General features: G+C 50.0%; 1 protein-coding gene across 2 annotated transcripts in view; it reads right to left on the minus strand.

Moving 5' to 3' along the window:
* PAK3 (p21 (RAC1) activated kinase 3) overlaps positions 1-24,006 on the minus strand; it is an 85,030-nt gene that overhangs the window by 36,698 nt on the left and 24,326 nt on the right. Inside the window, exon 1 of one of the 2 annotated variants that reach the window (XM_015860615.2) lies at positions 16,188-16,304. The exons of the other annotated variant lie outside the window; for it this stretch is intronic. The gene's annotated coding sequence lies outside the window, so the exon portion shown is untranslated. Of the gene's footprint in view, positions 1-16,187; positions 16,305-24,006 lie in introns of those variants that run through there. 2 annotated transcript variants of the gene reach the window in all.

A 24,006-nucleotide genomic window follows, 5' to 3' on the forward strand; every position in this document is an offset into this window, starting at 1 on the left:
CAAACCCCTGCAAAAGCACCAACTCCAGAGCAGCACTGACACCAACGCAATCCTGCGTTAAGTCAAAGAAACTACCAAAAATAAGGAACCATCAAAAAGCATGGAAATGAGTAAACAAACACGATCAGCCAGGAAAGAGGACAACAGCAGGACCCAAAATAGATTCCTGGTGCCAGGCACGCATCAAGATTTACAGAATAAAAGCTCAGCAAAGAGACTTGTTCTTCAAACAGCCATCAACATTTACCCCACTGCTGGCCGGAGCGCATTACCTCTTGACACACTCTGCTTCCCATTTACACCAACTTCAGGCCTTAAAAGAAGTAAATTAATTGAGGGTTTTATGAGGCAAGGAAGCAGAGCAGCAGTGTGAAAGGACAGAATCCCAGAGCTGCTCTGCCCTCTCCCTGCAGGACACAGATAGGGTGGGATCAAGGCTGCAAACACCAGGCACTGACTACAGGTATCACACAGCTGCACACCACGTCCGCTCTTCCTCACAGAGAATTCAGCTCTCTCCCTGCTGCTAGCACAGAGATGGTTTCCGTACCTCCAGGTCTATCAGACTTCAAGGAACCTAAGAATGAGCTGGTTTAGTTTCAGGAACCTGTCAGCTATGCTGGTCACAGCACACGGTACATGCAACACAGCGTCTGCAGCCCAGGCAGCCAGCAGGAAAGAGGAAAGAGGCCCACAAGGTGCCAGCTGGGCACAGAACAAATGGGAGCCAGCGGGAGGCTCAGCCCTCTGGAACTGCTGGGCTGGAAGGACAGTCAGTGGTAGCACAAAGGGAAACTGCTCGCTGTGCTGTCCTTGAGGAGGAAAAGACAAGAAAAATGGAGGAGGAATTATTTTATTAAGTGCCAGCAAACTATGAGGAATGAGCAAGACACTGTTGCCAAGGACAGTGGCTAAAAAAGCCTCACAAGAACAGCTGATAAATTGTTTGGTCTCAGACAAAATGAACCTGTCTAAAGGCACTATTGTTTAGGGAAAATCACAAAGCAGAGAGAAGAATGAACGCTTTGGTTACAGAGCTGTGCGTCACAGCGTCTGTGTGTAACTCTAGACAAGTCTGAGGTCTCCCAGAGAAACAGACGACTGCCTGAGATGTCCTGTCCTGACAATGGGGGCATGGGGGGCTCCAGAGAAAATGAGAGCAGCACTGCAGTGAGCTGGGGGGCAGAACGGGGCCAGAGCTGAGGGCAGCGGCATCTGCATGTGGTGAGAACATGGGGAGAGCAATCTGGGAAACACAGACAGAGCACACAGGCTTTGTGGTCCAGAGCACGGTACAGAATGCAGTACAAAAAGAAAAATGCTCAACTCAGTGCGACAACATAATGCACACAGGAAACAGAGCATCTTAGAACGCAGGTCCTCAGGCTGCATGCAGTGACTGCGGGTGCTCCTGCGAAAGCAGGACAGGCTCCTCTAAGTTCTGCACGAGCTGCCAGGTTACGTGTGCTGTTGTGCCATTAAACCAAAGCTCAATTTGATTCCAGCTGGACTGCAGAGCCAGCTGCAGAGATGAAAGGCAATCCGAGACTAGAGAAATGCCACCAAGTGTTGGAAATGTAGAACAAGGGCTGTTCTGAGGTCAGTGGCAAATAGGAGCTGCTGATAAAACCCCACAAAACCAGTGGTGTCATTGCTCCAGTCTGACAGGCACCGACACACAGAGCCATCCACTGCTTGACAGCAAGGCCATGTGAGCGTGGAATTACTTGAGGTAGAAATAATGTCATTGTCATAGGGAAGATTCCTGAGGCCTCAGAAGAAAAAAAGGCTTTGATTAAGAGATGAACAGCCAAAGGAAGACCACAGATCACACGAAAATAATTAAAAACCACACTAACTATCAGGTCTCAAAGAACACGAGTCACCAGTGAGTGAGCCCATCTCTAAGGAGTGTAATCCCCAGACCTGTGCTTACCCTGAGGCCAATAAAGGCATTCTCAGAGCAAAAGACACGATGGGTACCGTGCAGTATTGAGCAGGCAAAGCCCTACAGACCCAGCACTACCCCTCCACAGTTCTGGTACCCACAGTGTTGAGGGACAAAGTGCAGCTCAGCCAGCAGGGCCAGCCCACATCCCAGGCCCAGCCGCTGGCACCGTGATGCAGGTGAGCCTAAAGGCAGCAGCCAGGGACACAGGGCATGCTGCTAAGGGCTGCACATCCAGCTCTTTGCCATGAGGCGCTGCTGAATGAGAAATTGCTCTGCCACCAGTGTAATGTGTCAGCTCCTCCCTGATCTGCAGCCCAAGGCAAGTGCCTGCTTTTCCCTGCCCAGTCCTGAGGTACCCGAGTCCTACATAGAAGTTCCAAGCAGTGAGGTGCCTCCAGAACCAAACCTGAGAACAGAGCTATGGAAACCAGTGAGCCACCTCCATTACCTGCTGATGCTGACAGGTCACAAAGGACACCTGCTCAGACAGCAAAGGTGCCACCACCTATTCCCCCCTGGAGTAAGACATTCCCATCCATACCCTGGAGTCACCAGCACTGTCTGGGTCTCACACCAGAAGTGACAACACCAGCATCCTGAAGAGTGCATCCACAGGAAAACTGCCCCTATTCTCACAGTGCACCAGCACAGGGCACTGCCCAGATGGTCACTAACAGCAGCAAACACACAGAAATGAGAGCCCGAACAGAACACAAACACTCATGTCTCAGTGGAAAAGAAGACAGCAGATGAACTCACCAAATTACTGCCTCGCTCTAACTGGAGACTCCAGGCGATTTCAGAGTGCTGCGGGCAGTCATAAAGCACTGGCTCCATGACGGGCCAGATCACAGGCAGAAAATACTATCTTCCCTTTGCAAGACTGCATGTCATGATATAGCAGACAGCAAAGTCCTCAGAACTTATGTTGATAATATGCACCACTGCTTGCTGTTCTCATTAGTGTGCCACTGCCGCAGGTGAAACAAGTTCCAGCAACAACAAAGATTTGCTCAGCCCCAGCCCCTGCCAGCCCCGCTCAGCAGGATGGGGCTCTGCCTCACTGCAGCACAGTGTGTGCACCTGAGTTGGGAGAGTGCCTCAGGGGAAGACTGGCCAAGGATGTACAAAAGCCAACGTCCAGGACTATTCTTTCCCCCTCTTGCAGTGAATTTCAGAGGGAAACCCAAGAGCAGCCTCTGCAGAGGGGCAGTGACTATTCATGCTGCTTGTTCAGACTCCATCCCTGAAATAAGCATCCCCTCACCTATCAGAGATGCAGGTTCTTTTGCAAAATTAATCATTCCCGGCTGCTCAAATGTTTATCTGCCACCAGAAACAAATAAGGCAATAAAATGTTGGTATAACAGAAAAGAGCAAATATTTACCTTACAGTAAGCAAACCTCCCAAGGTACAGGCACAACTGTAAACAGGAGGCAATGGTAAGGGGAAAAGAAAGGGCAGAAGCTATTTGCAATGACACACCTCAAAGCCAGAAAGGATACGAAACTGGATCTGTTCTCTTCAGGAGTAAAGAAAATTGCCACAAAGAACCACAAATTATTTATTAAAGGGAGTATGATACCACGGGAAAACAAAACCAAACCAAACCAAACCCAAAATAATCTCAATGCAGACTTTCCTATCAGGAGAAACCAGATAACAGTACATCGTTTAATTCAGTTCTGCTTATCAGCATCATCTTTATGGCTAAAAGTGCAAAGACTTAACACATTTAGAGTCTTATTCAATTCAAATGAAGTTACAGAATAGACTGGCAATGCTGGATTGGGTTCCTATGGGCCCTTCCAAGCCGGGGAGCTAAACGCTCCTTTAAGAACTAACTGAATTCCTCTTCCTTGCCTTTGTGGGGAAGGCCCTGGCCGCCTGCCCTTTCTCTGACTCAGACACTTGGCCCAACCCTGCAAGGACTGTGCTCCCCCTGCTCCCACCGAAGTCAAGGGCACCTCTAAGGCTCGGCGTGCTGAAAGCAGGCTGCCTGCCACAGTAGGGCCAAGTGCCAGGATGCCAGTTAGTAAATGCACAAACCCTGGGAGGAAAGCAAACATGAGGCCGAGCCCAGGCCCCCAGACAGGCAGCCCAGCATCACATCTGTGTGCACTGGGCATGTCCTGCCGCTCCACTGGGCACTGTTCAGCTCAGACCAGGGCCCATGAGCCCCAACTGGGCCTGTGCAGAACAGCACATATGTTGAATGGGCCTCAGGTGGGAAACGGGGCCATCACACCATGGTTTATGGCTATCTCATTACCTTCCAATTCAGTCCAGTCTGCAGTAGCTCCACAATAAATGCAGCACCTTATGAGACTTGTTTCTGTATTATCTTCTGTGTTCTAAAATATTTTTATTCTACTATCTACAAAACATTTATACAGAATGATAACATTCTGTGAACTTGGTGAGCCATTGATCTCAGGTTTATGAAGCCATACACCAGCAATAACTAATTAAACCCATTGCCATCACACAGATACTTCAGTAAGGCCCATCCCTACCTCCAATAACCCCCGTGCATTCCTGGAGCGATTGGTGTGTCCTTCAGAACACAGCCACCAGTCTGCGCACAGCTTGCAAAGTAGGAAATCAAAGCACAGAGATTAAATTACAGCCCAAAACAGCCTAATAAATGTGTGGATGTAAAACCAAGATAAATTAACAAGCACAAGCCACCACCTGTCCCTGCCACATGCCCCAGCAGCCCAGCTCTCCTCTTGCTGTCCAGCACTGACCACAAGTTGTTGTGAGCTGTCCAGTCAAGTTCCCAGCTTCCATAAATTGTACGTACAATATTATACAGGCACATCCTCCCTGCTACATCACCTGGATACCCTGGTATTCAAGCACCCTGCCTCTATCCATAGAGAGAGGTGAAGCTTCATATCACCCACTGAACACTCCTTTGCTAGAGGCACTGACCGCATCCCCTGTGTGTGTTTGCAGACCCCGGTCCCCTTTATCTCTCTATCACCCAGAGGCTCACTACTTTCAAATCACAGATTCATTCTGCTATTGGCATTCCCATAATTTTTGCTCTTCTCAAAGGGAGCTGAGGTCTTTTAAAAAAAATACAGCCTTCAATATTCAAATTGATCCAAAATGAGAAGGGCTTTTCCCATCCTGTGTCCCTGTGTAAGGGCACAAGAGGAAACATTAGGAATTGGAAGCCCTCTTCCAATCGGAAAGCAACTAAACAGGGGAGTTCCACCCAACTGCATAACTACAATGCGCCTCAATTCCATCATTTCTCACTGGCTACAATTACACTGTAACAAATCCCAAGCCACCTGGGAGCAATGCTGTGCTACCGCCTCCCTGCAGACACATCATACTCCAGCAGGCACAGGCTGTGTTCTTGGAAGCACCAAGGTCTCCAACTGGAGCTGGTCATCAATTTTTCAGGCAGTTACATGTCAGCAGCTCAGAAGAGAAAGTTTTCGTGGGAACAAGCTACTGCTCAGGAAGGCTCTGTCAGAAGGGTGCAACAGAGGAACTCAAGTTTCTGCTCCCTTAGAAGAGAATGAGTTCCCATAAACACAGGAAAGCTGGATTCAAGGCTCCTACCTGTCACAGAGCCTCCAGGTTCCCGAGGAATAGTTTCCTCAGTCCTTTGTGTAAGCTTCATAATAGAATTTCATTCACTCTTGTCTGAGAAGCTTTAGAGTGTCCTATAGCCATGGAGACAGCAGAGAAAACCATCTCCTGTGAAGAGCTCAGGCCACACGGTGAGCACGGTACCACATGCTGAGCTCCAAAGGAGCCCATAGAAGCTGGCTCAGCCTCTCTCCAACCAATGGACTGCAGTCCATGGCCTTCTCCCAGGGATCTCCTGCAGATTATTAATTAGCTAATGGCTGGGGAGTGCTTGGAGGAGGTAAAAGGTGCTATTGCCACTATTTCCTATTATTACTGTGGCTCTCTGACAAATATGCCACAGGCAACTTGGATCTGTCCTTCCAGAGAATCTGCGACGCTGGACTCAACACAAATCAGCTCTTCCAAGCACAGCATGAGCAATAGCCCTGGCCTAGAACCTTTTAGAAGCACTCTGGAAATGGAGGGCACAGAGCCACACGCTCTGAGCACACAGACACAACCACGTTACACAGCTCCATCCCATGCAAACATCTCCACCGAAGTTACCTTCCCTCCTGCCAGCTTGGCAGTGTGTCTGTACCAGACCACTTATGTGCAGCACTCAGTGACTAACCCTGAAGCTCCAAGGATGGGATTTGGGCTGTGACACTCACCCAGTCTGGCCCTAAGCATGGTAACTCCTCTGAGGGCCACCAGGATTGGGATCTGCTCGCCTGCCTTCCCTCAGCTTCCACACTCAACCTGACACCACGGAGGACACCAGTCAGACTCTCCTTAGAAAACATTCAATTACAATCTAAGCTTCACGGCTGACACATTTAAGGCAGGCCTAACTCTTTCAGCAGTCAGCATTACTTAAATTGACAACCCAAATGCACAACGTGGATTGAAGCAAAGGCTGGGATTTGCACGAGCGTGTTTAGACCCAGTCTATGTCTAGTCATCTAGACCATTGGAGTAGGTGATTTACAACCGAATCGGTTAAGCCACTGCCACTTTCCTGACAAGCTCAGAGCTTACTCCTCCCAGACTGACAGGATGAATTGCCTTCATTTCTTTGTAAGTCAAAAGACCAAACAAACGCCTGCTCCTGCTCTGCAGCCCCAGCTGTCCCTGCAGCTCTCAGACACAGCTCCCTGCAGTGAGCCCCCGGCCTGTGCTGCCTTCTCAGGTGTGCATCACCCACAGTGCCAGATTACACTCCTCCCTAAGGCTGTGGCAAAATACACACGTGCACTACAGAACAAGAGACAGAGATGCAATGCATTCTCCTCTCTGTCCCTCCTTCCAAGAGATAAATGACTTGGCAAGTTGAGTGATAACAAACCAATATAGTAACATGTCATAAAGCTGCAACTAATACTGGTAAGGAGCAGATAAGGGCCTGGTGATCACAAACACTATCAAGCAGGAATGCTATCAAGGAAAATCTAAGATGTGGCATTAAAACACACACTGAAAACAGAATGCTTCTCATAGAAATATTCAACTCTATTTCGAGCCTCCATCTCTTCGTGTTTTACTCAGCACATACACTTTTCACCATATTAATTCCTTCTCTGTCAAAGTCTTTAGAGAGACAACAAACAGCATCAATCAGAGAAACAGAGGTCCTCCAAGTTCTCTCAGGCAAAACAAAGTTCACATCAATCTTCACACAGAAAGGAATAACAACCTGAAACGTCAGCACTACCGAACATCACTGCTCGTGCAAGGCCTCCACCTGCAGCCAAACCATTCCCGCATTTACTGCCTAGACATCCTTGAAACAAAATGCCTGTGCTTAACATCTTTTCCTCCAGTTTCCTGACAGCTATGACTGTAACATCACTCCTTTGCTTTCAGAGAATAGATAGGATGTGGTAATGCAGCAGAGAAGGCAGCAGCTGCTGCAGGTGCATGCAGAAAGCAGAGCTCAGCTCCCACTGGCCTCACAAAGAGCAAATACCTCATCTGCCAAACAGGAGTTCCTCAGATTTACCCAGCACATATTCAAGTAGCTACTGGGCATTGCCAAAGCTGACATCTTCAGTACCAAGAAGCCGCCTCTGTGAGTAAGGAGGGTACCAGCACTTCTCCAGCCCATCCAACTCCTCAATGGTCAGTGCAGCAAGAGCTAAGCTGTGGTTCTGGTATTTCCAGCAGCAGCATCAGGTGCTGCATTCCCTCAAGTCTGAAACAGGATTCTTATCACACCGCATGACCTCTGATGCCTCATGGGCTGAAAAGGGAGGTTTCTCTTGCTCTACACCTTTTGACTAGTTCCATTGGTTTCTCTGAAGGAGAAGAAAGAGAAGCACAAACCCAGTTCTAACATCATCTGCCCCTGATCCCACAGGTCTATTTGTGCTAGAAGGTGACAGGTCAGCCAAGCAGATTCTGGGACAGCTTTCTCATCTTGCACCATTCCCAGCTCAGCAGAACTCACCACTGACTGCTGGGTTACTGTCAGAACTAAAGTTGCTGTGTGGAGTTGGCTTTGTTTTCACCTGTCTCAATTTTAACCCATTCAAACTTCCAGGAACAAAAGCTATTGGGCAAAGCAATGACATTTTTCCAATGTTACAAGAGCAAATGCAGAAAAACTGCTTTCCTTTAAACTGTCAGACAAGAGCTGCAGCTCCAGGCTCACCGGTTTCAGCACAGCTATAAAGCACCATTTGTACCGAAAGGGTACAGAAAGATATACCAAGTCTCAGCTATAGCCCAAGTGGACGCAAGCACATCACTTGATAACTGCTTCACAGTCAAACAGCCCTAACTACAAGAGTCCTTCGAACTGAGGGATACTGAATTCCCAGGATGATGATATGAGCCCTGCTCAGTGCTGTCTGAGGCAAAGCACCAGGAAGGGAAAGCCCAGAGGGACGGTGCCCAAGATGTGGTTCCGGCACCCACAGCTGGCCAAGATATCACTTTGCACCAGGAAGCTGCTCCTCTCCCCCAGCTGGCTGCAGTTAGCAAACACCCACACCCATCACAAAGCAGTGGGCATGCAATATGAATAGCAGCAATGAGAAAATTATGAGCCCACATCAGAAGAGCCAGAAGTTGTTTTTCATGACATCTGGCTTTAAAACTGCATGCAAAAGGAAAGGTATCGCACTCGGCTAAGCATGTTTGGAGGACTTTAAGCTGTGATTCTGCAGTTTTCAAACACAGGCATATAGAGAATGACCCTTAAGGACAGGGAGAAGCTGCTGTCACAGCTATAACTCAGCAAATCACAAATTACACTAAGAAATAAAAATCAATGCTTCTCTGAAATGTTCCCTGTTAGAAAAGACAACACTGTAATAATTGATGGCTGGAAAGTCCTACCGTGACCACATTTTTTCCTTAAACAACGTGGCCATCTCCTTGGAATGTGGATCCAACCATTCTGCCAGAATTCAAAAGAAGCAAAGCAATAGTGCAAAAGAAGCAGAACAAACCGATTTGCTCTCATCTTTCTAATAACAGGCAGCGATTGAAGAAGATAATGAATTAATCTAATTTGGAAATTTCCCCTCCTCCACCCAAACATTCAGACGTTGGACAAAGCCATCGAGCCTGCTGTCACCAACAGGGGCGGCACAGCTGAAACATGGACAAAGGCGACGTCAGCAGCACAATGTCTATGGGAAGGCTCCTGGATTTGTGGACAGAACACTTTGGGGACAATGACAAAGCACAGAAACGTTACCATGGGGATACAGACGCTGTTACCGGTGTCTCCATGGTCTGGAGATGGGGCTGCTCAGCCACAGATGGGCACAGTGCAACCCAGGCTCCTCTGCTCACACTTCAAGCAACCATTCTGATGGCTGCAAAGGCACGTGAGCACAGAACCACTCCCACACCAACACGGCATCCAGCAGAGCCTGGTCCTGCTGATAGCTCAGGACATCTATGAATTCCAGCTTCTGGCTATGTGCTCTATCACCACAATGCCCAGAACTGCTATAGAACAGCACGCCAGTAACCACAGAGTCTTCACAAGATTTGAGATGCGTTACCTCCACAGCTCTGTCACTGTAACATCTACTCACAACGAGGGCCTAACACCTTTTAAAGCCATCTGTAGAGCCACTACTGCCTGAGCTCTCAACTTACTTATTCACCATAATCTCCAACAGACCTCGCAGCTACACTGAAAATTATGAGGGGCTACTTCCTCTTGGAGCAGGTAAAAGATGGAATCAATCACTTGCACATCCATCCCTTCTCCGCTTAGTTAACCAGTTTCATTTTGAACCAAACCCTGCTATTCTCTATCAAAAGAGAAGATAAAACTCAGTCCCTCCCAGCGTGTGTGCAGCCTCCCTGTCTTCTGTGGTGCTCAGGCCAGACAGGCTGAAATTACATCACCAGCATAATACTGATGCAGCTTAGATGGCATCTCCTCCAGTTACACAGAAACACAGACCTGGGAGAGACCTGTGAGGTCACCAAGCACAGTCCCTGCTGTCCAGGCAACCACATGACCTAATCCCTTCATAAATGAACTGAAAGTAAGTTATGAACCGTACCTCATTGGGCACACCCCAGGCTGACTGTGAATGCTACAGCACGGTGGGTATAAGCGGACTCTGGAAGAAGTACACAGGCGCACCCAAATAAATTAGAAACCATAGTGAGCAGGGAGGAAAGCTGGTCTGATGGCCAGACAGTGGGTCAGGCCGCCGTCTGCATGCTGACCTGCCCCACTGCTCCAGCCCCAGTTCCTCCTGGCCGACAGCACAATAATGATACGGTCCTCTCTTTGGAGATTGCTTTCAGCTCAACAAATGAAAAGAGGGACATGAGAACTTACTATTTTTATCCACTCAATCTCCTCAACAGGTTTTTAAAGCCCATTTGAAAGCCCTCCTTTGCAATTCAGCCTGTGGATAATTTGCTACCGGCATCTCTGTAAAGTTTAACCTGTCAGAGCCCGGCCAAGGTGTAATTTCATCCCCAGGCTCTTCTGACTTGAGGCTCTGGAGCTTCACTTTGTGGATAGAGTATCAAAGCAATAGTTCTGTGAGACAACACAACCCATGCATTATCCTCTCTAAATGTAGTTTAACAGGGCAGAATCAGAACTTCTGCTCTCCCCTCATTTCTCCTCCCTACATAACACTTTAAGAGAGAACAAACAGAGATAAGTGCAGGAGACAGAGACACAGACAGAGGATGGTTTATCCCACAGGCAGAGGATTACTGCATCGTGATGTAATGACCTCGTTCAGAAAAGAAAAAGGTTACTTACATGACAGCATGAGTGGTAGAAATACCAGTTCCCTTCCAGAACAGGGTAAAGCAATGCCCATTTAAAGTTATGCTGAAGAAAACATAAAACACTTGTCCAGTGAACCGGGGAGAGAAAGATCAAGCTTTAGCCCAACTGGCCTGGCTACAGTCTCTCTCCAGCTACACAAAAAACACTGACCCAAACAAGCAGTGTAGCCAAAAAGAGACACTGTTCTGTGTTAGCATCTCTATGGATCCAAGAGACTCTTCCCTCCCCTATGAAGGCACAGGGTAAAACATCATTTCTGTGTTTCATTTCAGGTGAAAACACTGTGAAGACAACCGTGTTATTTGCTCCCTATGAGGACTGTGTCTGTGGATGTCTCCTCCCCCACAGAAGGATGGAGGGAGGAAGGCCACATGCTGCCCACATGAGACGATCCCATGGAAGAGCTCCTCCAGGCTAGCCTTGTTTTTCCCCTGTTTAGCCAGCATTTAGCTCAGCAAAGCTCTGGCCATGACTAAAACCCCAGGGCTGAACTAATCACATGGATGACTACAGCTTCCTCAAAGTAACTTCTTTCTAATGGACTTTCAAATGCAACAGCAACACAAAAATACATATGGTATTTACCATTTAAAATACTGTAAAGAATGCAAAAGTTCCACTGCTGGGCATTCATCCCTCACTGCTGTTATCCTGTTAAGGGATAGCGTATGCTATTAAAGTCAATATTTACCAACAGACACTCAGGTCATGTAAGCAATACAATCTTTCCATGTAAAACCATGCTCCCAACAGGAAATAAAAGGCATTTGGCAAGTCTTACACTGCCAAGGGCAGCTCGTACATGTCCTGCTTCCAGGACAAGAAAGCCCTCCAGTTACCCCAGATACTTCCAGCGGTGAATGCAGAGCTTGTCTGGTGAGCTTCCCCAGCCCACTGGAAATCCCGCAGCAGACACAGAGGGCTCTGAGTCTGAATTGGCACCAGATGCTTTAGAAAACAAGTGAATTTCATTTTGCTATAGGAATATGAGAAGGCCAAAAGGCTTCATTTGTCAGCGCAGGAACAGTCACTCCTCTAAGAACATGAATATTCTGTTGAAGTTGTTATAAAATGAGACTCTTCTACAGAAACCCTGTGCCAAGCAACAGTACCGTGCGCCAGCTTAGACTGCCCACTGTGCCTGCATGCAACAAGAAATGTCTTTTCTATAGCTGACGAACATCAATGACAGCCTTAAGACCAGAGCAGCAAATGCTTGCCTTTCAAGGAGCCCACAGTGTCTCCCTACCAGCTCAGAGGCTTCATACAAAGGCCAGCTCGGTATCAAGCAGCTACTGCAGGCTTTCCCCTCCATCAACCTAGAAAAAGTGTATTAGACGTACATCAAAACTGCATTGCAGCTAGAGCTGCCAATTACTTATAGCAAAATGGAAGGCTGATTCATTTGACTGTATGTGGGTCTTGGCTGGAGTTTTCCCAAAATGCTACAAGAGAAAAACCTCAGTGAACCGCCCCCTCATTCCCACCCCTTCCTCCCCCCCATTCGCTGCCAGGAGCCCTGTGTGCCTGCAAAAATCAACATTTCCTGCACGATTCTTTCTCCAAATTGTTCCTTTTCTAAATACAGATAAAAGGCACAGCATCTTGAAATGCATTTGCATATGAGACACACGCATACAGGGACACCTCTCCCAGACATGTGCAAGTGAAATGCAACACAGAGCATCTAAAAAGCCCTCAAATCCCCAGTGCTGAAAGATCCCCCATATCTCTCCCTACAAACCCCACAACCACCTCACTAAGCGATCTCAGCGGCCTGCAGGAGCAGGAGCAAGTGGGAGTCACAAAACACAAGACTCCTGCTACACACGAGCACAACCCCCTTCCAACAAGCTCCTCATATGGGACACGTTTAACACCCAGTCCATCACAAGCAGCAGTCCATCACCCAGCACAACTCCTCAGCTACGTGTCCCAGACAAGCAGTGGGGCTCAGGCCAGCAGGCACTGCCAGAGGGAAGCACCACAGCTCTGCTTTCAGAAAGGACACACTAAGTTGCTCACAGGAGCTGCTGCACAAAAGGCCAAGCTCTGCCAATCTGCTGGAGAACAGCAATGCAAACATCAAATACAACTTAGAAAAAAATCAAAAGAAACAACAGCAGGTAACTAACCTTTTTCCTTCTCAGAATACCACCCCATATCCAGATCCCTGTTGTTTTTCCCCCACTACCAGACCAGTGCAGAGTGCTCCAGGACCATTGGAGAGGACAGAGCATGGCCTGGAGAAGAAGCTATTCAAAGCTGTCACTGCCCGCATCACAGATCATGGAAGGCAGTGCCCCTAATTAGGTGCTTTGGAGTCATTTTTCATTATTAATGTCTCTGGCAAGGAGGACTGTGCATTCCTGCAGAGCAGGAAGAAGTAGGGAGAAACTGACAGAACGTGGAAAGGCACAGAGGGCTGGTGTAGTGCGGGATGTGGGGCAGAAGAGAACTGCTCTCTCAGATTGCTACTGCAGAAATGTTAACCCACTTCATTCTGGTCTGTGCATCCTACAAAGCGCAAGGTGCTTTCTCAGCAATGTAACAAGGAGCAAATTCTGGCTGCTACAGTGTTTTTTTCTTGCTGGAAATCTCACCTCTTCCCATCTCGGCTCTGCAACAAAGAGGGGCAAGTAACAGTATGGTGACAGGGACCACATCTGCAGGAAATAAATAACCAGGGTGCCAAGCTGAGGCGGCAAGGCTGACTAGAAGATCAAACACAGATGTAAGCAGCTCTTTTCTGGAGCAGGCAGGCATCGTTTCAGTCGCTGAAATATTCATGCCCCAATAGGAGCTGTGGTATCAATGTCTGTCCCTGATACAAACAAACCTGAGCTCAAAGCATGACAATCTGTGTTGTGCAGAGCAGAATTGCAATTAAAGACACTTTCCAAGCCTCCATTTCTGCAAACACACAGTTGACGGCTTTTCTAGTGACACTATAAGCACATCCCAAATCCAAGTCCATAATCTCTCGCCTGTGGAAGCAAAAGTCATTAAAAAAAAGGGATTTTAATCATGCTACTTTTATTCTTCCTTCCCTGGCTTAGCACCCCGTGCTGCAGCTGGCAGTGCTGGGTGCACCTGACAGATGGGAGCCGACATGTGGGTGCTGCAGGTCACACCAACACGCTCTGCAGGGAAGCACTGAGAGACTTCTCATCTGGAGGGTTTTCTCCTTCACCATTGGGAACAGAGGAAGGAAACCATAAGGCCTTCCACTCTCTTTGACTGGAATTACTTTTGAATGGCCTTATCAAATAAAGCAAGAGCGCTGATCTACTCCAGGATAGGAATAAAGGGGGCCTACTGCTGCCACCCATCCTCCAGCAATACTCATGGAGCCTGAATACATACGATGTGGCAAGGCAGCACTGCAGCACCCACCTGGTACCTCAGTGCAGTGGTGAGCCCACTGAGGGGCCAGAAAACTTGTAATGCTTTGGATTAGAAAGCAAACGAGAACATCCAAGCTGTGGGATCTGCATGGTGCTGAAGTGGTGGGTTGGTACCCCAGAGCTGGACAAATCCTGTGCTGTAATATATGGTTTCATAGTTAAACAAAACACAGGTGTGCAGCAAGCTGAATCCAAGCACACCTACCACTGGCCCACACACAATCTATCCCTTTCAGAAGCCAACAACTTTGCTTCTATTTATCAGAGAAAGCACATCTTTAACCTTAGAATCCCCCCAATGCCCTTAACACAGTGATGATATCTGAGTGTATCGCTAAGGTGTACCCGTCCAATCTACCACACAAAATCAAACATCTTTGCTATGCCCAACAGAGCATACACACATTTGCTATCAACTGCACAGGAGTCACAGCTGATGTTCACACCCCATCACCAATCACACCTGGAAAAGATCTTCAAAACTCCAAGTGTTAACGAACCACAGATACTTCCTCATGTTTCTCCATAAAGAATGAGCCCTGGTTCAAGGAGAGGCACCATCCAGCAGAGCAACAAGGCTCAGCATCACCTGTGCTTGCCCAGCCCCAGTGACAGCAAGCAATCACTTAAATGAGAATGGCAGCTGGAGGAGCAGTAAGAGGCACAGAAGTAACAGGCTTCATCCCTTGTAAGCTCAACTATCCCTGTCTGAAAGGTAAAAAGCAAAGGACAGGTGCAGGTAAAAAACTAACATAAAACAGCACTGACAAGTAGAAAGGCCTATTTCTGCAGGTGAACATAAATTTATGTCTTTCTTTCTATTTTCCCACTGCCCTCTCCACCCACTCACTCTGTTCCCCTTGTCCATTAAATTCCTGGAAAAAAAATATAAAGCTTCAAGCACCTTCTGCAGTTGCTATGGAAAGTAATGAAAGGGAAAGGTGACAAGAGGCTCCTAGTGCCCTGTGCAGAAAGGCGAGGAACAAAAACCAACGTTCATCCCAGCGAGGCACAGACTGACAGCAGCGTTAACATCCCATAGCCATGGGGAGCTCGGCCAGAGCAGGGCTGGTAGCCAAGAGCAGCAACGTGCCCCTCACAAGTAGCCCTGTGTACAGTGGAAACGAAGGAGCAGAAGGCAGAGCTGAAGGACTGGCACAACAAAGCAGCTCTATGGGAGCGATGCTGCCAGGCTCCTAACAGCGAGCAGCATATCAGCGCTCACCTGTCCTGCAGCTGCGCACACGAGCTACAAAGAAACACGAGGGGCACCGAGACAACGACCTCACGGCAGATTTCATTCCTCTGTATCATGTGACTGGCTCAGGACACAAAAATATCATTAGGATTCTGACTTCCCGATGCTTTTAAATACCGCCTTTTGGCCAGACCCTTACGGAGAACAGCCCGGGCACGGAGGAAAAACCTTCTTTGCTACATCCCCCAGCCAAGCGCAGCGGTAGCAGCTCGCGGCCCGGCCTCACCTGGCAGCCGGCGCTACGAGGGCACGAGGCCGGGCCGCAGCGACGCCGCCGCCGAAGCATCGCGCCCCGGGCGCTGCTCCCCGCAGCTGCGGCCTAACGAGCCTGGAAACTCAATCCTCTCCTCCCCGCTCCAAGGCCGCGGCAGCCCCAGCCCTCGGCTCCACGAGCCCGCAGGCCGCGCCGAGCCGTGAGGGAGCCCCGCGGGCGGCCGCAGCCCGGGACAAAGGCGCAGCCCCGGGTGTCTCCGCGGGTACCGGGCCCGTGCTGTCAATGACGGCATCGAAGCCCCGCGGTTATTTATAGCGCCGAGCCCCCGCCGCGCGGCCGGCATTGTTGGGCGGCGGGCAGCGCTCGGCGGCCCCAGAACGACAGAACTCGGCCCCGTCGCGGCCCTACGGACCCGGCGTCCTTCCGCGGCCGCCACCCCCGGGCTCAGCGGGTGCCGCTCCCCTCCTCGCCCCGTTACCTGCTCCCGGCGCTGTCATGCTGCTCCGCCGTCCCCCGCCGCGGCCCCGCTGCCGCCGCCCCCCTTCCCTTCCTTCCCTCCCGCCGCAGCCCATCTGCCGCCCGCCCGGCCCCTCGCGCCGCCGCCACCGCGCTCCAATCGCCGCCCGCCGCCGGGACGTGCCGCCGCGCCCCGGGCCTGGCGTCAGCCCGCCGCCCTACGCGCCCATTGGCTGCGCCACACCGGCTGCGGAGCCACCCAACACCGGCTGCGGAGCCACCCAGCACCGGCTGCGGAGCCACCCAACACCGGCTGCGGAGCACAGCACCGGGCTGCGCTGGGTTGGCCCCGCTCTGCTGCACCTTGGGTTGGCGTGTGAGCGCTGTGCTGCCTCCGCATCACGGCACAGCACCAGCAAAGTGTCGGCTCTGCATCCCTCCATACACCGCGTTGTGCAGAATGAGGGTGTGAGGCTCAGTAGGAGAGGAACAAAACGCACAGTGAGCTCGGATGGGCAGGGGATAAGGAGAGTGTTCCTGAGCAATAGGAGGAACTCAGAGCTCTAACAGCTCCCGGACCCCGATCCCGGAGGCCACGTGCTAAGGCTGGGCAGAGCTCAGTGAGGTGCGAGGGGACCCGGGTGCGCTCAGCAAAGGCACGTGGCTCAGCATCTCTCTGCGCTGCCCCGACTGGGGCGAGAAGGGACACGGTGGGATGGATGCTGAAAGCTAAAGGCTGAACGCCGGGCCCTGCTCGGCCATGATGTCATGGTTCTCCATCGCCTGCCGATTGGCTGCAGACGAGCATCTGCGGCGCCGGGGCTGGCGCTGGGCAGGCTCAGCCCTCATCAGCAGCTCGGCACGGAGCGTTGTCCTGACAACGGGGCTGTCTCGTAACACAGCGGTGCTGGGGACCCTCGGCGATACTGACAGAGAGGGGACACGGGCTCCTTTGGGAGGAGCTGGGCTGCTGGGAGCCGGCACGGAACAACACACGGAGCGGCACGATGCCAGCACAGCTCCCAGCCACGGGGATGGGGCCTCTGCAATGAAGAGCTTCCTGGAAGAGGCTGAATCCTTCCTGAGAGGAGGCGCAAGTCACCTCTGCAGGTAGCTGGCCTTAGAGCAAGTAACTGACAGAAGGCTCCCTTTGTGTCATCTTCATCTAAAAATAAGTGCTATGGACATTTGCAGAAGTCAGTGTACAAATTTATTAATAAAAGCAGCTGTACTTTTAATTTATATCTTTGCATCAAATCGTTTTCCTACTCAAAATTTCAGCCATGGATTGAACTGGCATGTAATAAGAACATTAACACACCCTACGGATCAGTGACTAAAGGCCGGTAGATACATTTCTCAACATACCATTGCAATGCCTCGTTAAAATGTTGCCGGATGCTCACAACCATTGCAAACAACCAGCACACAGAAGCTTACATTGGTTTGCTTCCTGAAGAAATCCCAGACCCTCAGCCCTCTACCAGAGCCTCCACACAGGAGTGTCCGAATTCCTCCTTCCAAGCAGCTTGAACTGCTTTCATTCTGATGGTTCCTTCTCCTGTCCCCACAAATGAAACCAGATCCTTGTTTTCCAAATGGCTCCTCCTGCTCATTCAGCTCTCTCAAAGATCTACTTTTCCTACAACTGTTGTGCCTCTGAGAACTAATCTCATACTGGGCCAGTGCCTGCTGCAGACTAAGATCCATTTTCCTAGGAGCACAATACGGAGCTGTTGCTGGTGATGTGGTTATAGTGGTTCCATATAGAGATCATTCTGCACTTATCTATCTTCCTTAGCTCAAAATAAGACATCACTGTTGGCTCAGGCCCTCAACAGAAGAGCACACAGGCCTGATTTTGGGCACATTCACCCACGGTTTGTTCACATACAGTTGGTAGTCACTGCTGTTTAATACCAATGAAAATCAGGGCCAAAACCAATAACTTGGTTTCTCTTTTGGCAACTGTTCTTCAGCTGTGCCTCAGAAAGAGAAAAGGAGCAGCATGTATGCAATAGTGTCACTGAGCTCTATTTCACAGCTATGGTGTGTTTACTGCTGGCAATGGAACTCCACCACGGGTAGCTCAAAAGAAAGGTGCTATGAACAGCAAACACAGGGCACTGCACGACAGCTTGTGAGCATAAAGATCTGATTACCAACATGTTGCAAGGCAAAGGTACTCCAGGCTTCCCGATAACATCAGCTCAGAGGGCCTGGAGATGAGAGACATCTTTACGTGGTTCCCTAACCACAAACAAAGACTCAATTTCCCAAAAAGCATCCCATGACAGCCAGATGTTCTGACTGCGCTGCTCAGGGCAGTGTCCTCTAACAGCTGGAAGACCAGAGACAAGGTTGTCTGTGGTTCTGGAGCGCTTTCATATCAGGTTCTTAGTACATGAGGACACAGCCAGTAAGATGGGAGACCTGTTCACAGAAGAGAACTCCCTAAGGAACTGCCAAGGATGGCAGTCCGACCAAACAAATGTACAAGCACAATGGATAAGTTTGTTGCACAGATTTATCTTTCATGTTACTGAAGAAGTTGTGATCTGTTCCAATGTAGCACACAGTCCCAAGCACTGGTTTGGAGACAGAATGAGAAAGAACTTTGAACCAGACTAAGGAAAGAGACATTCATAAGACCCTGAACCCAAATTGGTCCACAGGGAGAGGGTGAGATCTGTCATGAATTAGAGGACCTTTTTAATGTCAGCTCCAGCAATTAGCTTCATTAAAACACTTAACAAAGTACTATTTTCACTTGCATTTACAGGAGCACTTAATTCAAGGCAAATTTAAGAAAGTTTTACTCTCCATCCAGTTCAGATCAAAATCAAATGTAAAAAGGAATGATATTCCAGGAATCACGGGCATGACCTTTTGACCAGCTTCAGTCAAGTCCATAAGGCACAGCTGTGCAGAAAGCACTGCATTTCAGCCTTCATCTCTGACCGTGGAAGTCAGGCGTTCAGAGAATGCAATCAGGCTTATTAATCTGATGTCACCTAGGCAAGAGCCGGGATCAGGAAGAAACTCCCAGCTGACATTTAAATGTTAAATTCAATGGACTGAATCCAATTATTATTTTTATTGGAATTGCTAATATACAGGATGGGGCTGGCAGGTCTGACTTCCAAGATAAACACATGACTTCAGTGCCATTGGGGACAGCTTAGTGCTGCAGTGCCAGGTCAGAGGCCCTTCACCTCAGTTCTGCTGGCATCGGGCAGCCAAGACACTCCAACAGGGCCAGGGAATTGAGTCTTCATCATGGGGATGAGCTTCTGCTCAGCACCCAGCTCCCTGCTCTCAGCATCTGGTGAGCGGATAAAGGCCCTATGCAAACCACCTTCACAACAGAAAGGTGCCATCTCCAGGGGCACAGCTAAATGTAATAGGTGACAGCATGGCATTACCCCAAATGACACCAGCGTACAGCAGACTCCCGCCCTCCCTTTTTCCTTGCTGCCTGTGCTGCAGCCGCCAGTCTGCATGCCATCCCAATGTGCCTCTGGCTTACTGCGGGACCCAGACTCTTATGCTTCAGCGCATCCTTGCAGTCAAAACGAGACGTTTGTTCATACATATTTTTAATCTCGTTGCTACCCTGGCTGCTCCTCATTAGCTGCCTTGCACAGCCGTTGGTTCACACCAGGGAAACGGGCCAATTACCTCGCTCAGCCCCAGGGAGAGCCCTGCTCTGGAGGCGATGGGTGCCCACCCCAGCAGGAGGAACTGCTGCCCCACAGCAAGGGCAGAAAATGCCACAAGTTCACAGAGTCTCAGAAAAGCAGGTGAGGAAATGCCAGATGTTTTCCTCATCATCGGGGGAGAGCAGCAGCAGGCAGCCCCACACCCACTCCTCATTCGCAGGGCACATGCAGTGAGAGCAGGCTGCGGGATGTAGCACAGATGATGTGAAGTCCCAGGTGGTGTGGCTTTATCCAAGCTAACAGCTCGCTGTTCATGATTCCACCCATCATAGACCCGATGGCACGCTGCCTTTGTGCCATCCCACCCGATCTTAAGGAGCAGCTATGCTCCCTTCACAGCAGCACATGGTGCAGGACTGCACACCAGGTGAGTTACAGCTGTGAGCACAGCACCCGGACAACTGCTATGATGAGAGGGCCTGGCACTGCTCTGCCCTGCTGCTGCCAGCTATCTCCTGGGTACACAGCTCTTATCTCCATCTCTCACCATAGCTGGGCAGGAGGAGCTCTGTGGCTTTCTGTTTTGCCTCACTAATCATTCCTGGGCTGACAAGTCCCAGGGACTGCGAACAGATTGCTCTCCTGGCTCAGAAATAGAGCCCATACCTTGCCTTCACCCTGACTGCTGCAAATGTGCCCTCAGATGGCCCTGTGATGCCATTTTTGTCTTCTAACGGGAGCTGAATGTCACTGCTCTCCCAGCAGGGCTGCATGCTGGCAGAGGGGAGCCCTGGTCGTGTGCTGTGCCAGGCAGAGCTGAATGACTGTCAGGAGGGACAGCACCTCAGGGTCTTTAGAATTCTGTTGGTTGGGGTGCAAAAAGGCAAACCCCAAACCAAAAGAGCTCTCACAGAGTGTGAATTTCCCTCTCGTTTGACTCCAAAAATATGAAAGCAAGGTCTACCCCAGACAGGCTGCAGGACAAAATCTGTCCCATCCCACCACACCTCCCCTGGGGATGCTGGCTCAGGGCAGCAGTCAGCCTGCAGTACCCCTGAGCCACAGGCTGCCCAGCCCTCCTGTAAATAAGACAAAGGGAAAGAGAAGAGCTCCATCTTAGCAGCACATGGGAAATGGGGACGCACCATCAGTCTCACAGATGCGTCAGCATTGCAGAATAACCTGCTGTACTTTGGACTCCCTGTAATGACTGTTCCACTTTGTAATTTTCCGAGCAAAAATCATTTCGTCTCTGCAGTAAACTGCACACTCAAAATTGCCACCGCCAAAGCAGAGCCTGAGTTACTGCACCTCTCTCCTGGGTCCTTGCATACCCAGGCCTGGGAGGCGATCTGCTCTGAATGGACCCAGGGAGTGGGGATGGCCTCATACCCAGGTGCACCTCAGCCCAGCCTTTCTGACACAGCCCCTGCTGCTCCCTGCTACCTGGGCTTGCTGGCCCCTAATGGCTTGCAGCCATGGCTGTGTATACAGTGTGGGAATGCTGTACTGTGTTGCACTTCTTGCTACATGCATCCAAAAGTACTGACTGAGGCCCCAAGAAATGCTGAGACAATGCTGTGTATTCAGGAATGCCATCTGCTGGCACCTTCTCCATTACTTAACCTCACAGAGCCACCTGGAGGGGTGCAGAGCTCTCCAGATGTACACATGCAGGCATGCTGGCTCCTGCCAGATGATAACAGTAAGTAAATGAGATAATGGATTCTTCATGATGCTTCTGCTACCTGGATTTTCCTAGGAGAGAGCAGCAAGGGGATCTCAGATCTGCAGAGCCTGCACAGCAGGATAAAGAGGCACAAGTCAGAAGCATTTGCTGGACACAACAGTCTCTGAATGGCAAGGAGATGAGCAGAGCCCAGGGGGACTCATAAGCTCAGCCCACTGAAGGAGAGCCCTGCAGCACCTAACCTCATCAGGACAGTAATTACACTCATGGGGAATTTATGAGAGAAGCCTGGCAAAAAGAGAGAAGCTGGCAGCTGCAGGAACATGCCAATCTAACTGACAGGGCTGTCAGACAAAGGCTGCTGGGAGATGAAGAGCAAAGGACTGGAGCACAGGGAATGAAACACATCCAAAAGCACACCAGAAACACACTCAGATGGAGAAGTCTCCTGGACACACACTGTGGGAAGAGCAGAGCCACTTCAATGCTGTGCCACGGGGGCTCAGAATATGTGTTCTCCTCCCATTGTGAGCCAAGCTCATCCTTCCACACTTGCAGCTAATGCCCTGTAGGGCAAGCTCTCCCTATTTCCTAGCACAGACAGACATCAACCTCACCTGAGACCACAGCTCCCAGTGCCTCTCAGCCTTCCCTCCTCTCCCTGTCTGGTCACCTCCTCTTGTTTGCTCTTTCAACCTGTCACAGGAAGCAACCTTACACTTGGTGTGTGAAGCAAGAGCTCACCCTGCAGAAAGCCACCTCAATAGGAGGCCTAGATCCTTCATCCCCAGCAGGGGTTAGGGTTCACAGTAAGTGCTGAAAAACAAGGGATGCGTTTTCATCTCTCTCCTACTAACGAAAGCCCTACAAGCGAAACCCAAAGGGACTCACACAAGGTCACAAGCGAATCAATGGCACTGCCAGAAACAGAGCACAGAACCCCTGGCTTCCAGGTTCTTCCCATAGAGAGAGGAAGGTTGGCAGCAAATCCCCAAAGGTGTGGGAATGAGCAAGAACATCAGTGTGCAGCCTGGCTGTACTCACAGCTGTGTTAATTAGATCATGGTCTAATTAAAATACAGCCTTTTCAACTTGTCTTTCTTTCTTGATGATGTGGCCATTCGGTAGAGTTTGCCCACAAGTTCAAACTGTACTGCTTCTAACCACAAAGAGAGGGGAACTGCCCCACAAGGGGGCAGGAATCCCAGAGGTTTTAGCATGGCACATAATAAGCTCAGGAGAAACATCACATTAAATAACAATTTGACCTCCATACACAAAACTTAACAAGAAAGCTCTGGGGAAAGGGCTTCCTGCTACCAAAGGGACCAACCCAGGTTTCTCCTGAGCCCTGGGTTCACATGAAGGTGCAATACCAGTCTCTCACAACACAGGTCACTGGTGGCCTGAGGTGAGGTGCTAGAACTGATGCAAGCCCACATGTGCAGAGGGGCTGAGCCACAGAGGCAGAGTATGCAGAAGGTGCCCAGCACAGCACAGTACAGCACATGCACAGCCCAGGTCATTCCCTGCCCAGTCACATCCCCTCTGGGTGCAGGCAATGCTGAAATGCCCAAGTGTTTGGCAGAGGAGAAGGGGAAAAATCTCTACGTGCTCTAAAGGTAAGAAGCATTACTCTCAGTTAACAACTCACAGATGTATTTCTCCCTGTCTCGTCTGCCAAGCATGTCAAACCAATGTCATGTTTCCTGCTAAACAGTGATGCCCAAACAAGCAAACCTGAGTGAGCAGTGGCCCGTGAGATGGCATATCGCTTTGAAGATGGAGTTTCCCAAAGCGTTTTAGTGGTAAGGAATGAACAGAGAGAAACAGGATTTATAGATATATTCACCAGAACTGAGTTTCAAAAGCATGTGGAAATCCCAGCTTCCCTTGTTTGCGCAGGAAACAGCCCTGGAGAGACTGAAGGCTCTGAGGCAATTCGCTCTCAAATACAGTGCAGTCTGCAGCCGCAGCACCCCATGCAGCCATGCTGCTTGGTGTGACAGAGGGACCACAGAGTGAGAGGGAACAGAGCCAGCGAGGCATGTGTGAGCCCTGCAGCTGCACTCTCTGCTTCTTTTGGCTCAGAGGCTGACAGCAGGGAGCCTGTGTGTGCACCACGGAGAGGCAGAAGTAACCACACAGCCTCTTCTCCTGCTTGGAGGATACTATTAGATAATACTGAGACATGAGTTAACCAAGGAACAGCGCACATTTGTAGCTTTTACTACAAGGACTTCACCTTCCAATATGCCAGCAGTGAGCATCCAGCAGCTTACCTGAAGCCAAGCCAAAGCTAGAGAGAACTGGGGACTTAATCCTGAAAGTGCAAGTGCCTGACGCCTGCCTGCTCATGGAAGAAACACCGCAAAGGGATCAGAAACACTGAAGGCTTGTAAGTAGGGCAGTGCTATACAGGCATACCAGTCACTGATGTGAAACAGCACGAGGAAACTGACTTGCAGCCCCACCCTGCCTATCGGACA

Source organism: Coturnix japonica, chromosome 4 (genome assembly GCF_001577835.2).
Source record: "Coturnix japonica isolate 7356 chromosome 4, Coturnix japonica 2.1, whole genome shotgun sequence".
NCBI lineage: Eukaryota > Metazoa > Chordata > Aves > Galliformes > Phasianidae > Coturnix > Coturnix japonica.